General features: G+C 53.5%; 1 non-coding gene across 1 annotated transcript; it reads right to left on the minus strand.

The window, feature by feature from the left end:
- Window positions 1–14,865: 14,865 nt before the first annotated feature.
- B0T15DRAFT_t169 lies at window positions 14,866–14,936 on the minus strand. Its single transcript has one exon. It is a non-coding gene; the product is annotated as a tRNA-Gly (tRNA).

A 14,936-nucleotide genomic window follows, 5' to 3' on the forward strand; every position in this document is an offset into this window, starting at 1 on the left:
GAATTGGATCCTCCCTGGCGTCTCTGGTACGGTATCCGCCAACACAAGCTCTGTCCCATGTCCCCTGGCGAGTCATCAAGGTTGAGCCTGGCCCTGGGGTCTCTGACGGATTACGTTCGGCATTGCTCTCAGCATCGCAATGCAATGGTCAGCTAACGGAGCAGTCTAGCTGATACCTTCGTCGAACAACCTGGAACCTGACCATAACTACAGTCCGTACACGGTAATAAGACACCGTGAAGCCACTGGTCACGACCAGGAACCACGACGCGAAAACTTTCTCTCGCCTATTCCCTACCCCACAGTACCACATCGCAACTCTTTACATCAAATTCCGCCCCCCTTGGCCAACCTCAGCAAGCCGGCGAGCTACCTAAACGTACGGTTAGCGTAGCGTCCACGCAGCCGGCTCGTCTCGCCGGCAACACACCGGTTGTCCTAGCTTCTAGCTGCACGGCCAATCGCTGACCACGGGACAGCGATGCCAGGGCGAGCGCGGGTGTGCGTGCGGTCACTAGCGCCATACTAGTGCGGGTTAGGCTAATAAGGGGTCGGACCCGGTGGCTTGGATACCGGTGCGTTCTGTCTCTGGGAATTTGGGGAAGGGAAGTGAGAAGGCTAGGAATGGGAATGCAGATGGGAATAACGGACGGTAGTTACGTTACATAGGGGAACCGGGCGCAGTTCGTTGCAGGTTGGGTCTTGCCAGTTCAGGGACTCTCAGGGGTTTGAGACGATCTTGAAGGGCCATGTTTGAGTCCCTCTCCGTTTTGCCCATGGGTGGAGGCATGGTGACTTTGGAAGCTTGTATTGCGTGCTCTAACGTTACCGTCGTTCAGGTTGGGTTGGTGCTCCTTATCACTTCTCTGTTTCCGCGTGTGCAGTGTTGTTTCTTTTTTTTTTTCCCAGGTTGGCTGTTTGCAACTGCCTGCCAAGCTGGCAAAAAAGCAGAGAAAAGATGGTTGGTTGGGAAGACCTCCCGCGTCGAAATGATGCATCATGATCGCAGCTTGGCACGAGCCAAGCGAACGGTACCAGATCCGTGGGACAAGAATTGAAGCACTTCGCTGGAGAAAACGGACACTTGTTGATCCTGAAGAGGTTGCTCAACGCGGCGCCGAGTTCTATGGAGAATCACACTTCCTTATTTAGAAATGCTATAGAAGAAAGTGGAGCTTCTAGAACTACGTAATAGTCCGAGGACCCATTGAGGCCCAGCTGGGCAAGGAAGGTTCTCGCCCTTCAGGAATGCGCAGGATCTGGCCGGCGTTGCTATGCCAAAACCACCGATATCCACACCAAAACTGAAGAAAGCAAAAGAGAGGGCACAAGGTGATGGATCACCGCGCCAACGAGGCGTGCAAGGAACGATTCGACAAGATCGATGGGATTGGGATTGGCAACTGCTGAGCGGGTCCCCTGGTGACCAGAGCGCCCGTGCGGGCTCGGTGTCAAACCGACGAACGGGAAAAGGCGACCCAATCCACCGGGATCAATCCGCGGTTCGCTCATGCAGGGCGCTCGGGGACCGAAGTGGGTCGCGCCCCGTCGATCATGCGAAAACCGCGTTAGCGATGAGCGTTAAGGGGGAGATCAGTGCGTTAGCGTATGGGAAAATACCACGACGGAATGAAAATGCGATGAACTTGAAATGAAATGACGAGCTGTCTTTTCCTCCTGAACCAGAAGTCAAAACGGGAGATCAAGTCCACTGCCGATTGATTCTGGGGAGGAAATCGGCATTTCCTTACCTGGGCTGAGGTGATGGATGGCTGGGTGCCAGTGAGTGTTATCTCGAAACGGAAAAGGTTCTATGGACGGTAACCCCCACGTATCGCGAACGGATGGAAGGAAGATGAGACGAACGGAAACACTTCGGTGAGGAGAAAGGGTATGCTCACTGTAACCTCGTCGCCTTGTACCTTACATTATGATGACGGCATCCCATAATAATCGCTGCACAACCTTCCTGACCTTGCATACGCTCTCACGCTGCTCATAGCGGCACAGATGCAGCGAGCCGACATTTCTAATGAACGGTATTTAGCCAGTGCCGGGGTGGCAGTGCAAGATGACTGTGGCGAAGTACATATTGTACAGTTGTAATCGACTCATCACAGAGATAACGGTGATCGACTGATGTGCGGATCGCGATGAAAACATCCCAACACGTGTGGTGGTGTTATGGGGGAAATTAAGATCATAGCCGTCTCAGGTGCTGAGAGTGGAGAGTCTGTGGCTGCAACAGCCACTTCCCAAAACTTGAACTCTACACTAGCAGTGACTAGCCATCCTGGACGCCATGCTTCTCTCTGCGAGGGAAATTTGGGTGGGGATCCTGCATGAGTGAAGCAAAGCAGGCCCCCGCCCGGCGGACGTTCCCGGTGCAGCAGACGCGGACCCAGGCCTCTGGTCCCGGGAATGCTGTCTGGATTTTGTTCCCCTTCATTAAGCGTGCATTAGTGCCGCTCCTGGGGAATGGGACGCTGCGGTGTCGCCGCGCCCTTGGAGTCGGGACCGAACTGTGCTGACGACAGAGTGATCTTCGACAGAATGTGTTCCGATAAGGCGCATGTAGGAGGAGGAGGACACACGAGATGAGAAGATGCTGCGCGGGATGAGACGGACCGGTGAACTTGATGGATGCATTCTTCCTCTTGGATGCCTGCTAACTATAGCCATCCGACCCGCGGTTCTGGCTGAAAACTGCGAACATAATTTTGGTTCGGTTGGGTATCCTCGGGTCATGACACAGTGCATAACCCCGCCGCCTTTGTGTAACACACCTTCGTCTAAGAATGATGAATCACCCGCACTGGCACGATGACGGAGTCAACTCCGGCGTTCCCGGTCCTTCCAGGAAAGGCTGACAGATTCCGGCTTCGTTCCAGTGGGACCATCCGAATCCACGCCTCGCTCCGGGCGTGGGCGCTTCCCGTCCCGTCCCATACCATGTGGATGACCTCATGGCGGCGTCGCATGCGCCGTGCTTATGTGCGGCCCCTGATGACAAAAGTCCACCGCATAGTGTAGTACAACCGCGATGAGTCCGGCCAGTATCGTCAGTGGATTCCCGGCAAGACTCCCTCCTATGGTGTCTTGATCCCGAAGCCGAGTCTTGCTTATTGTAGTAAAAGGCCTTCAACTCGAGTTGAACAGGCTCTGTGGTACTGTTATTATGGGGAAGGTCACGGGGGAAGGAACTTTAGGCTGCCATTTGTAGTCCTGTGTGATATGTGCAACCGGAGCTACTGATGCAGTCCGACGTCGATGCACTGGTGGCCAGCAGTATACGCTCATATCATCGCTGAGACCAAACTCACGTCATATATACCACTATAGCCAAGTAACTATGCATGAGTGTAGGCGGAAAGAAAGCTAGTCGCACCTGCAAAGTGGTCCGGCACATATGAAGCATACTCTGAAATAAGATTCTTGAATAAACCCCCAAGATCGAGCCATGCTCTAGGCTGTGAAGCTATCTCGCGTCTTATATGGATTGTATTGTACAAGTTGTCTAAACACCAAGGGGGTATCTCCATTGTGCCTGGATCCAGCCCAGCTACCGTCGTGGGCCGAAATGTAAAGGACTCCTCCGCTCCAACCAGTTGTATACAGTAGTGAAAACATTTCTGAAAAGGAAAAAGAGTCATTGCCGTGGTGCTGATGGCCCATCCCCGCGAGGAGACGAAGCCATCCAAGAAACAGAAGTGTTACAGGGGGTGAGGAAAACACAACAAAAGTCTATATGCAAATCAGTTCTTTTTTTCCCGCCCACCAAGTCTTATCCATAGATAGCCAAATCCCTATAACCGTTGAACTGTAAAAGGAAAATGCGCGCTCGCTTCACGGTGGAGCAAGGGCATCATATGCCCTCCCTCCCAGGCCGAAGGGCAACCAGCGTGGTTCTGACCAAGTGGGTACGGCCGGTGCCGCATGTCCATTGGAACTCTGGTGCTCCGCTCGGCGAATTAGATGATCGAGATCGCTCGGTGGGATTCAAGCACTGTGCCAGCTGTTTGTTGCGCTGGCGCTGTGTTGCTGATGTGGTGCGTGTAAACAGGAAGCAAAGTGCAAGTGACCTAGGTCACGCCGCCGGAAACCCCCGAGCCGGTGCCGTCTATATGTTTGAACGCCGATCAGAAAATCCCGGAAATCGCCCTCCCTGAAGTATCCCATTACTTGCTGCTGGGAAGCAAGTGGCGCCGAGCCGTACTGTGTATCGTGCGAGGAATGATGATTAAAATGTGGTATCGGAATGAGAATGTCCCACGCCATTAGGACCAGGGTGCGAAATGGTGCAGTATTACAGGCGTGATTAAAACCGAGTAGTCGTCAAAGCGAGGAAAATGAAAATGGATGTCATGCTGAATGTGTACTCGGGATACTCGGTCAGACAAGCTCATGCTGCGAGCGCTACCGACGCGGTCCGATGTTGGTGTTCCGTGGTTCGAACTTGGACTGGCCGTGATGCACCCGTGATCTGCATCGGCGCAAATCAAGGGATGTGCATCGCTACGCTCCGTCGCAAGCTGCGAGACGTTACCGGGGCTTGGGCGGCGGCGGCTTCGGAACGCCAGTTGTGTCGTAGGCCCCTCGGCCGAAGTTGGACTGCTGTACTGGCTCTTTGACAACCATGGTCACGGTTGGATCTGATGAGGGTGGAGCTGCAGCGCGAAGGATGCATGTTAGCGACAATGTTCAAAACGCCAGATATAAATACGACCCGCGGCACGGGAACACCAGCCAGTCTCCGAGCCCAAAAGGGTCGGCAAGCCGAGCCGAGATTGAGTCTAGGCTGAGCGGACAATGGCATTTTGCAGTGACTCACAGTCTAATAGACCTCGTCGAAAGACAAACTGAATGCGGGATTGGCGAAGGTGCCGAGGCGATGAAGCAAGCAGGTATAGTGCTGTCGAATCGTCTGAGACTGGAGATAAGCGCGGGTTTGCCGGTGCTATCTGAGTGGCTCCGTGATGGACACCCGTTCAGGGGATGTCTGTAACAGTTGGGATCCGTAGACTGCGGCGCAGTGGGCGTAAGGTGATGAGTCCGGAGGTTTCTTCCTCTTAGAACCTTCTTTCCCCAAGTGTCGGCAATGGCGGTCTGGGTTGTTGGTCTCGTGGTGGTTTCAGCTCTACAACTTCGAGAGAGTTGAGAGTAATGTCACGGGAGACTGAGACGAGTGGACTTAGGGTGTTGTTCGAAGAGTGTCAACGGTAACCACGAAAGGGACCGGTAAAGCTAACCCAATAGAAAGGGTGTAAATGCTGTGATGGGGAATCCAAAGAGAAGGAGCAGGATGCGACGGGGAGCCGTCGGCCTTATAAACATAAAACGAAGGGGATGGGATTGATGGGACAACAGGGAAACGAAATTCAACAGACACTTTTTTCCCTACCCTGCCCCTGCACCCCGGACACAAGTGGGTGTTGGCGTCGAGAGATTTGAGCTGGGTACCTGGCTCCAGTGTACATCACTTACCCCTGGACTCGCTCCGTTACGAGTCTTGGCGTCCCGGTCAGTTACCGTTTGTTCGAAGCCTGAACCCCTTTCTGGCAGTGCTGCTTTGACGGCTATGACCCGAGCGGCTTCCATTTCAGGATCCCAGGTCTCGGCGGATTTACCAGGCCGCGGTCGTGGTACCCTGTTCCACAACGGAGGTACCGCAGCTCGTGGGTACCTGCGCGTCCTTCTCAGCTGGAGATGATGTGAGCAGCGATGCACACCGTATCGGCAGAACGATAAAACTGCCAGGCACAGCGTCAAAGCCACGCTTCTCGGCGCGGCATCGTTACCCAGATTCTCTCCAGCCCAAAAAGCGCGACGTTCGGCTTAGCTGGTGCTGAAGGCCCAGTGGATTTCGCGTGTCTCCATCGTCATGGTGTCCTTTGGCCTGTGCTGAGGCTAACTTAACGGGATGTCCGAGCGAGGTGAAGGTGAAATCCATGCCCAAGCTTTGGGACTAGATTTCTCTTTTGGGACAGCTCACCGTGGATGCAAGACTGAGGGAGGTGCTCGTGCTGTACGATTAGCGTACTAGTGCTGTATAGGAATTTCCGGTGCGAATTATTTTCGCAACAAATCAGCATTCGGGAGTTAGGTACCTGGTAGATGCTGAAGGGTTGGATGGACGGGACGGGACACGGCCGGTCAGGCGGACTAAGAACCTGACTGCCTGCTTGGGGCCGCGGAAGGAAGGGATCCAAAAGCAGGCCGCCACCTCTACTACTCGCAGTCGTCCTACCACACTGGTAAACAATTCCAATGGAACCTGGGAGCAGGTGTGAGGCAATCTCGATCAAAGATGAAAGCACTACCCTACCACCGACGACCACCTACCTACCTTACCTGCCTTAGGATTGGAGATACACAAGCCACGGGTTTGCCCGATCGGTCAGATGATGGGGACGGATGCCCTCACAACCTATGCACCCACCAGCCACAGCGCACATCAATGCAGCACAAGCTTCCATCCATCCCGGGCTGCGCGGGGAACTTTAGGAGAATATGGCTTTAATCTGATGAAAAAGCAAGCAGCAGCCTGAGTCTTGCGGTCACTCTGCGGAGCAAACACGAAAAGACCGGTTGCACACTTCGGGACCGGCCGTGGTTCCCGTCACAGAAAATTGACTCGGGCTCTCTCAATTCTGAGATTTTCTTCCGGTTTCACACCAGCTCGCTCCGTCTGCGAACAACAACTTCCCTTACATTACCGATCACCGTTTGCTCAGGCATACGGTTCATCTAGTCGCAGAAGGAAGTCCATTACGATCTCTCGTGCAGTCGGTGCCCAACTGGTACCCCTTTGACTCACCACTCCAGGACCGCATCGAGGAGCCATGGCAACGGGAGATCAACTCGGGTGCTCTACCAGCTCCGAACGTCCAATTGAGACAGCGGAAGCGTTCATTCGAGACACCCACCCCCTCGTCCACACACCCCGGCCGACAGAGGACATGCCCCGGTAGATCCATCCTGCATCTGTACACTGCATAAGATAGGCTCACTGCCGGTTGTCGTGGCACTGCATCGGATGCACACTATTCTTAGGGCTCGTCTGCCCTGATAGTGAAGACGCCGGCCGGCCGCAATGTTGGCTAACTGCAGTCCACGTTTCCTGCCGCACTCCAGGCTTCGAGACTCGCACAGTATCGAGGCTTGGCCCAGAACTTTAAACGGTGGCTATCCGTGCAATCCAGATCACCAGCACCAAGGTTGTTGTTAGCCGAGACGAGCGTAGCGGTAACCTGGTAATAGGCAGCGTTGAGAGCAGTCTGTCCTCGCAGCGAAGGCGATGCCCTTCGACATCGCATAACGCGCTGGCACAACAAAAAGGTTTGCCGGAGGTGTTCCCCGGCCTTTGCATGTGGGAGGTGTTGCGTCCGATGATGTCGGACGTCATGATGCAGGGGCCACGTTATTCGATCCGAGCAAGGCGCCTCCGGGGTGATTGGACTCCTGCATCGCGCGACTTCTGGGGGTGTTACGACAAAAGATGATAGGTAGGCTTGCTATCCGCCTATCCGCGCTCGCATGAGTTGCGTTTGCGGTCCAGTTGGCGGGCAGGACAAAGGCCCATCGAGACACCGAATCCAACGGACCACAAAAGTACATACACGCAACAAACGGTCCCGGCCTCCGCAACATTGACGGGTAGTGATTGTCGAAGACTCCGCCGAGTACAGAGGTCTTGATCCAAGCCGAGGCGGAGTTCTGCAGCTCCGAGTTACGGTACCGCTTTCTTAAGAAACACGATATACTCATTGGCCGGTCGAGGTTCCGAGTTGCACCGGCCATGGCCGTTGCGGGGCGGTCCGAAAACGGGAGGACTGCCACAGCCGGGCTCTGGGGTGTACCGATGACTACTACCTACTAGTACTAGTACCCAAACCAGCAGTGACGGTTTGTTCCGACCTTTCTACGTAAGTATCGGCATACAACGAATATGCAGACACAAATTGTGGTCCGTTTCTGCGACGCCATGCAACCAAACAAGAGCCGGACAAAGACAACGGGGCTAGACCGGAGACCTGCCTGACATCGCGCGGATACAACGACTCTGAGGGCAGCCCGAAACCTGCTTCACCTGCCCCCGTAAACTACGGCAGCGGCCAAATAGTTGGGGGAATCATCCGATGCCCCGGGTCGGATGGCAACATCGACCTAGGCATGCAGCGGTGAACCAAAACAGAATGAGGTCCGGCATGCGGCCGATTTGTTGGCTCCTCACAGACAAGGTGAAGATGCTGGAGACATGCCGGAGAGACACGCTAAAATGTCAAAATAATGCGATGATGCCCAATATCCTGCCTCTTGCATGCAGGGCAGTGGAAAGCAGCAACTTTAGGTGCATATCTGTGCACGTTGGCATCCCCACCGCAACTTCACTGATGGCCCCGATTAAGAGCAGGCGGAGGGAAAGAACGATGCTCCGACACAAAACATGGGCTCTCCAAGGTTGCAATGCCTGAAGACCCTGCCCTCTGTTTCATATGGACAGCTTTGTATCACGGGCTCTACGCACGCAGTCAATGAGGTTGCGCCCGTACACGTAGGGTCCTTAAAGAGCTTGGCTTCAACGCATACATCGTTCCCTCCTCGAGACCCGGCCGCTTGAGGCCGTAGCGGTACGGATCACGCCTAGCGGAAGTGAGGCGAGCTGAACCCTGTCCGACCTGCGTTCGGACGCATCTCAGCAGGCCCGTGTTGTTTCGGACGAACAGAGCCAAATAAATCGACATCGCCAAGCATCACACGGCGCGGGCTTCGCTGTATGCGTCGGCCGTTCAGTGCGGGAGCAGATGAGGCTCTCTACATAATATTGGATTCATTAATATGCCCGGGACCCCGCCAGACGTTGTGCCCGAGACAGCAGGGCAGCCGCAGACAAGAAGACTGACTTGAGAAACATTGCTGCATCGGACATTGGCCCAGCTGCCGTGCACGAACATGTCTGTCTTTACCAAACGGCCGGTAATGTTATCCACGATTGCAGAAGCGAACAAGCAAGGCTGAGGCTTGAGCCGGGCTCAAAGCGAACTAGTGCTTTAAGCGACGTCTCGCATCAGCAAGAGGGAAAGGGGAGCCGAGTCTCGCGGAGCACAAGCCCCATAACCCGATCCTGCATAGCGCATCGCAGAGATCGCACATCCTTTATCTGGTGGAGACGCTTTTGACAGCTTCGGTGCGGTGTTGATGCCGAGGAGAGGCGAATGGAGCCCGTCTCTGCCGCAGTGCCCGCAGTGGTCCTGCAGAAAACTTCTAGAAGCATGAACCTCAGCAGGGGGAGGGGCCTACATATCTCCACTTCCATACAATAACTTATCAACAAGCCGCTCGCGCCGCCTCAACGGTTCATCAGCGATAGAAGAGTGCTCCATACGGATTCAGGGGACATCGCGGATGAGCGATGTGCACAACAATAACGCGTCTGAGCACGTCTGGTTGCGTGCGAGGGGCAGAGGAGTTGGCTGTGTCACCAGGAAGCCGTATTCTCTGCAATCATACTCCTCCGTTCCAGCCGCTTGAAATAGCTGCTGTTGTGTGATGCTCGGAAAACTTGGGACTCGGTTACTTCGGTAGCGTCATACGTCACCTCCCGTTGCATACCTCCGAGCTGACACGGGTGTCGCAGCACATCACGGCAGAATCTCGGTGGCCTTACGCCGTCCCTTGAGCAGATGCACAGGACTTCTGAAACACAGAATCCGCAGAATTTGCCATTGCGCCTTGTCATATCTACGGATCCTCCGTCACCTTGCAATCAACAGAACGATGACGCGGCAGCCCGTGAAGCATGCAACGACACAGCGTTACCATCATGGGAATTTTTTCGAGGACGGCTCTTTGCTCTTCGGGGACAGCCCACAAATGCAAAGTGGCTGGTGGAACCGGGCCGCGGCACGGTAAATTTAAGGGTAATGCCACATGGAAACATGCTTTGACCTCCGGGTCGAGCTCCCGGACCGGAAGGCCAGCACGTGTTATTATGGTGCCACTTCCAACGCTTCATGCGGCTGCTAAAAGTTGAGCGGTTGTCTTTCAGGCGAGTACTCTGTAACTACACAATGACCGCAATTTAATCCCGTTTCTCCTCCCGCCACTTACATCTGAAGTTGACACTGCGATTACAGAAAACCGGGCACGTCCATTTGGAGTGCATATACAGTACTAGTAGGGTAATGTGACGGTATTCTGGAATCTGGAGTCCAGAAGCGGAAAACGGACGATCCTTTAGACGCGAAGCCGAGCCACTGTCTTCGTACCTGCATTAGCCTCTGGCAGTTCCCGGGTATGTACTGTACTTGTACAGTACGTCAAGTTGACGTGAGACCTGGTTCAACCTCCCTCATCACTCAAACGTTATGCATTGCGATTGGGAGTCGGCAGTTCCGTTGCTTTTTTTGCTGCAGTTGATTCGTTTGCTTCAACATCGAGAGCGCAAATTAGAACCACAGGCCGGGTATGGGGGCTGAGCAGATTGAGCTCATTGGACTTCACAGAGCACTGTACACAGTACACTCGACATAGGACCGTTTCCGAGAACTCCCTATCCCTTCTAATAGTACGTACAATTTGTACGCCGGATCGCCCTGTGCAGGCCATGCGGGTTGAAGCGAGCGCTTCCGGGAGTCTTCCCATTGATCGATTGGCGGCCACCCTGGAGGTGAGAACCGAGGCTTGCCCGGCGCATTTGCTTTTGATCACCTGACGACAACGATGGGCGATTGGGTTTTGTGTAATGTAAGGGATAACTACGGTTGGGCGTCCAGTGGCCGCTCGATGTTTCATCCCTCACGATCAACGCTTGAAGTCGCCGGCGATTGCTTGACAGCTGAGGTGTTGCGGCCGGAACATGCCCAATCGAGACCCCAGAGAAATCAGATCTCAGCAAACAGCAACAGGAATGGCAAAGGGAGTGGTCACTCTTGGCAAGCCATGTCTCTGATGCCGCAGCAGTCAGCTGTGCGACACGGAGCCTGAGAATGTGATGTATCGATCGCGGCCCCAGCTGGTCATCTCAGATCACGCATGCCGGTTTGCAATCTCACTGTCGATTTTGGGTAATGATGGACGAAACAACACAGATCACGGGATTGCACGGCGAGATGAGTTAAGCCAGGGACAAAAATGTTCACCGTCCGGCATAACGTTGACATTAAAATATAACGGTGCCACTCACCTTGAACGTTACCGAAACGGCAGCGGACACCACCTCCCTCCCTCAATGACAGAGGGCCCACAGCTCGGTTCGCGCCAAACTCAGATCCAAATTTCCAGAAGGCCCAACGGAATCTCACGCGCGATGCGACTAAGCCCGTTCTGGCAGCCTGCCGCTCCGCTCACCACGCTGTCGGCGACCCGCAACTCCACAAGGTGCGCTGTTCCCGTCCATTGATGAAATGGCCTTGACGTCGATGACTCCTGACTCCCGAGTCCCGAGTCCTGGCAGTGGTTCGCATTGCACAAGTAGACAAAACCCAGCTTTGTGGGTAGTTAGTGCAAAGCGGGCGTTCCGAGGGTTTTCCTTCCCCTGTTGTGTTTGCAAAACTGGCCGGGAGGATTCCGATGGGTGAGTTTTGCGACGGCCCACGCTAGCGTATGGGCGGCCCGGTCACAGATGAACCGACATGGGTTGTGTTGGAAGGGGGGGCCGGCCGGTACCAAGAGCTGCAGGGTACTCCGTGCGGGAGCGGATCCCAAAGAACACTTCTGGAAGCCTAGTGTAGGAGCCTGCCCATTGTGATGGTTGTGTGTGGGAAGGAATTGATGAGATGCCAACAAGGGGGGACTCACCGACCGGTCGGACACATTCCCGGGCTGGAACACCTACCCACCTTTTCACCTCTCACCTTTTCGCCTCACTTTGCCCCAAGTCAGCCATGCGCGCCCTCGACGTTGCATCATCCTGGGACCGTTGACCATCGAACGGGCGCCGCGTGGAAACAAACTGGGACCGGGGAGCAATTCCGCCTTTGCAGCAAAACCCACATTTCTGCCGGCGTCGTGTTCCAGTTCGTCCCATCCATGCTTCGATAAATCATAACTGTGGTGTTATTTATTGGAAAAATTTTCGCTCTCTCTTCTGCCATGGGCCAGTTCTTCAATTTTTTTATATTTCTTCTTTGGGGCAGACAAACAACGACGACAGACGCCAGGGTCGAGCACCCGGCTTTGACGGATCGCGTTAGGTACCTAGGTAGGTAGCCTTGCCGTATGTAACATTTTCCTGTCATCCAAGCAAAAGCCGCGTGTTCTGGCACAGTTTCAGCAGCCGTTGGATGTTCCCGAGATCCGTAACCAGCTAGCCCAAAGGCCCGAATACTCGGGATTCTGGGGTCGGGTCGGCTGATGTGTTAGATACGATGCACGAGGCGTTGCCATGCCAAGGGCTATATCGCTGGTGCCGCTTCGTTTACCTGTCTAGTGAACAACAGCCTGATTGATAACGGGGGTTGGCGAAGTTGCTCTTTGCCTCATGCCGGCAGCCCATCTTATTGTTAACTACATGCTCTCGGTTGCGTTGCGGTTACCGGGTGAGAGCCATAAGCACGGCGACTTGTGTGGTACTTAGTTAGATGGGAAGGGGAAGGAAAAGGATAAAGACAAGAAAAAGAAAAAAATGATGAAAACAAAAGGCTCCAGTTCGACTTGTAACTTCCGTGTTCCGGCAGAATGATATGTACCCAGGCTGCCATCTCTTTCCCGTTGTCGGCAGCCCTTCTTTATCCGGCAAAGATGGTTCCTTTGGCTCGTGGGTCAAGCAAAGACTGAGTAACTAGGTACCTTGGTTAACGTTAACATATACATAATTTCTGAGACCATCAGTCCAGTGTTTGGTGGATCCTGACTTGGTTTAACTAAGATACGGAGGACCAACAGCAACAATTACCTGACCAACTACGTGACCAGGGCATCGGCCTTCATCTTTGGCAAGCAAGATGACAAAAGTTCTGCCAGCCACAAAGCTTTGTAGTGGTTCTTGTAATGAAACAAACAAGCTCGGGAGGCTGAAAGTTCCCCTCAATCATGGTTGTCGCTCGGATATCTGCCTGCCTCACAGTAAGTATCTGAGTAACGTGCTTGATCGAAATGTCCAAACTGAGCTCATCCGGTGAGCCGGCCGACTGGTTGACTAGTCTGGTATGCTGGAATTTCTTGGTTGAATACACTACATACGTCAATTGAAGGGTCGGGGTGAAGACCAGATAAGGCACTTTCTACCCACTCTACAGACTAGATCTAGTCTATCACTAGGAGTACAATACCAAATACTTGGAGCGTGAATTTTCATAACTCCGTTCTCAGGCCAGGAGGCTGTCAAGCACGGCTAATCGAATGTGCGGAATGAGAATTGTTCGTTGAAGAGTAGCCAATGGTTCTCATACGCGGCCTCAGATAGAGGAGAAATCCAAGGTAGGTTGTGGTTCAAACTCTTCCACAGCTACTATTCTTTTGAGAAAGACAAGCTCCTTGGAATGGTCATCTTGCTAGTATTGCCAGTGTATAGAATCGGCCATCCGGTGAACCTGGTAGCAGACGGCGAGTACCCTGTGTCTCCGTTTATGCAGCTCTTCAGGTCCAGTACCCGACTCTGATATATGTTGAACGGGACTACGAGTTCATAGACGCCGAGGTTCTGATCTGGATCAGGAACGCGGGGGATATTACCGGGTGTAACGGGTAGGTCTACTGCCCTCAGATATTCCTGACAGTAGTCGCGGACCAAATCATCCAGCTTGTGTATACCGACAGTGGAAGGACCTTGGGTCTTCTCCTGTGTGTCTGCTTAACTGTCAGCACCAGCATTTTGTAGACTTTAATCTACTCACAACCTGCAACCTGGCATGGCCCGTTAATAACATGCCTTTGCTCGGACTGAAGACGTCCCCGGGTTCGAGGAGCCCGAATGCCTTCTTGCTGTCTACAGTTTCTACACCCGATAGCTCTTTGGGTTCTTGAGACTGAGGGTGCGGAGGATGCATCTGATGATCTTTTCACCGACACTGAGCGAGACGTTGAGGAAACACGTTGAGGAAACGGATCATCCTATGCTTGCCCCTGAGGCTTTTGGCCGGATATCTTTCCGCTGCTGACAGACGCTCGTAATGGGGAGAAATCGTATGGGAATCTTGGGCCGGTATAGTATCCCTTCGCATGGCTCGCTCGAGCCGCGTTCAGAGGGGGCGAAAAAGGGAGGGAGAAGGGGATCCAGCCTTGTGCTTAGACGTCCAAAGCTACCCGAAGTAGAAATGTCCTCCTAACCAACAAGAAATCTTCCATCCACCTAGAAAGCAGCCTCGCTAGCACAAATCTCTAGCTGTGCCTTTGCCTAGCCGTGACAACGGCGTCCAAAGGGGTGACTCCTTGCTTAAGACTTAGGTAGCTTGATCATATAAGTCGCCGCTTTAACTACATCTTAAAAGACCCTAGCTTACCATCACGGCTCTAGGAATAATATTACCAACCCAGCGGAACCCGGGTATACTGTGCTGCTGGTGGTAGTCTTGAAGGTGTTCTCGTCTGCCCAGATCGAGATAGAATATTTATCCTGGTACGGCCCCGGAGAAATTACAGTTTCATAGCTCTCAAGTACGAGTCAATGTACGATCTTTAAACGGTTACGAGGATAAGGACAACATAAAAGTCTCACAGAGGCTCACTCACCCTGAGTATATACCATACTTCATCTGGTAGCTAGACAGACCGTCGCTTTAGCCTCTACCTAAGCCATACATATCATCATTTCACGACTGGTACCAGGCGTATCACTTTACCATCTATCTCGTCTAAAAACAATCAATGGCACTGATTCCGCAAAGGCAAGTAAAAAGAACAGCAGGAGAAAAGCAGCAAAAACACTGCGTCAGCCGCGAATCGAACGCGGGGCCCATCGATGGCAACGATGGATTTTACCACTAAACCACTGACGC

Source organism: Chaetomium strumarium, assembly GCF_033439665.1.
Source record: "Chaetomium strumarium strain CBS 333.67 chromosome Unknown B0T15scaffold_5, whole genome shotgun sequence".
NCBI lineage: Eukaryota > Fungi > Ascomycota > Sordariomycetes > Sordariales > Chaetomiaceae > Chaetomium > Chaetomium strumarium.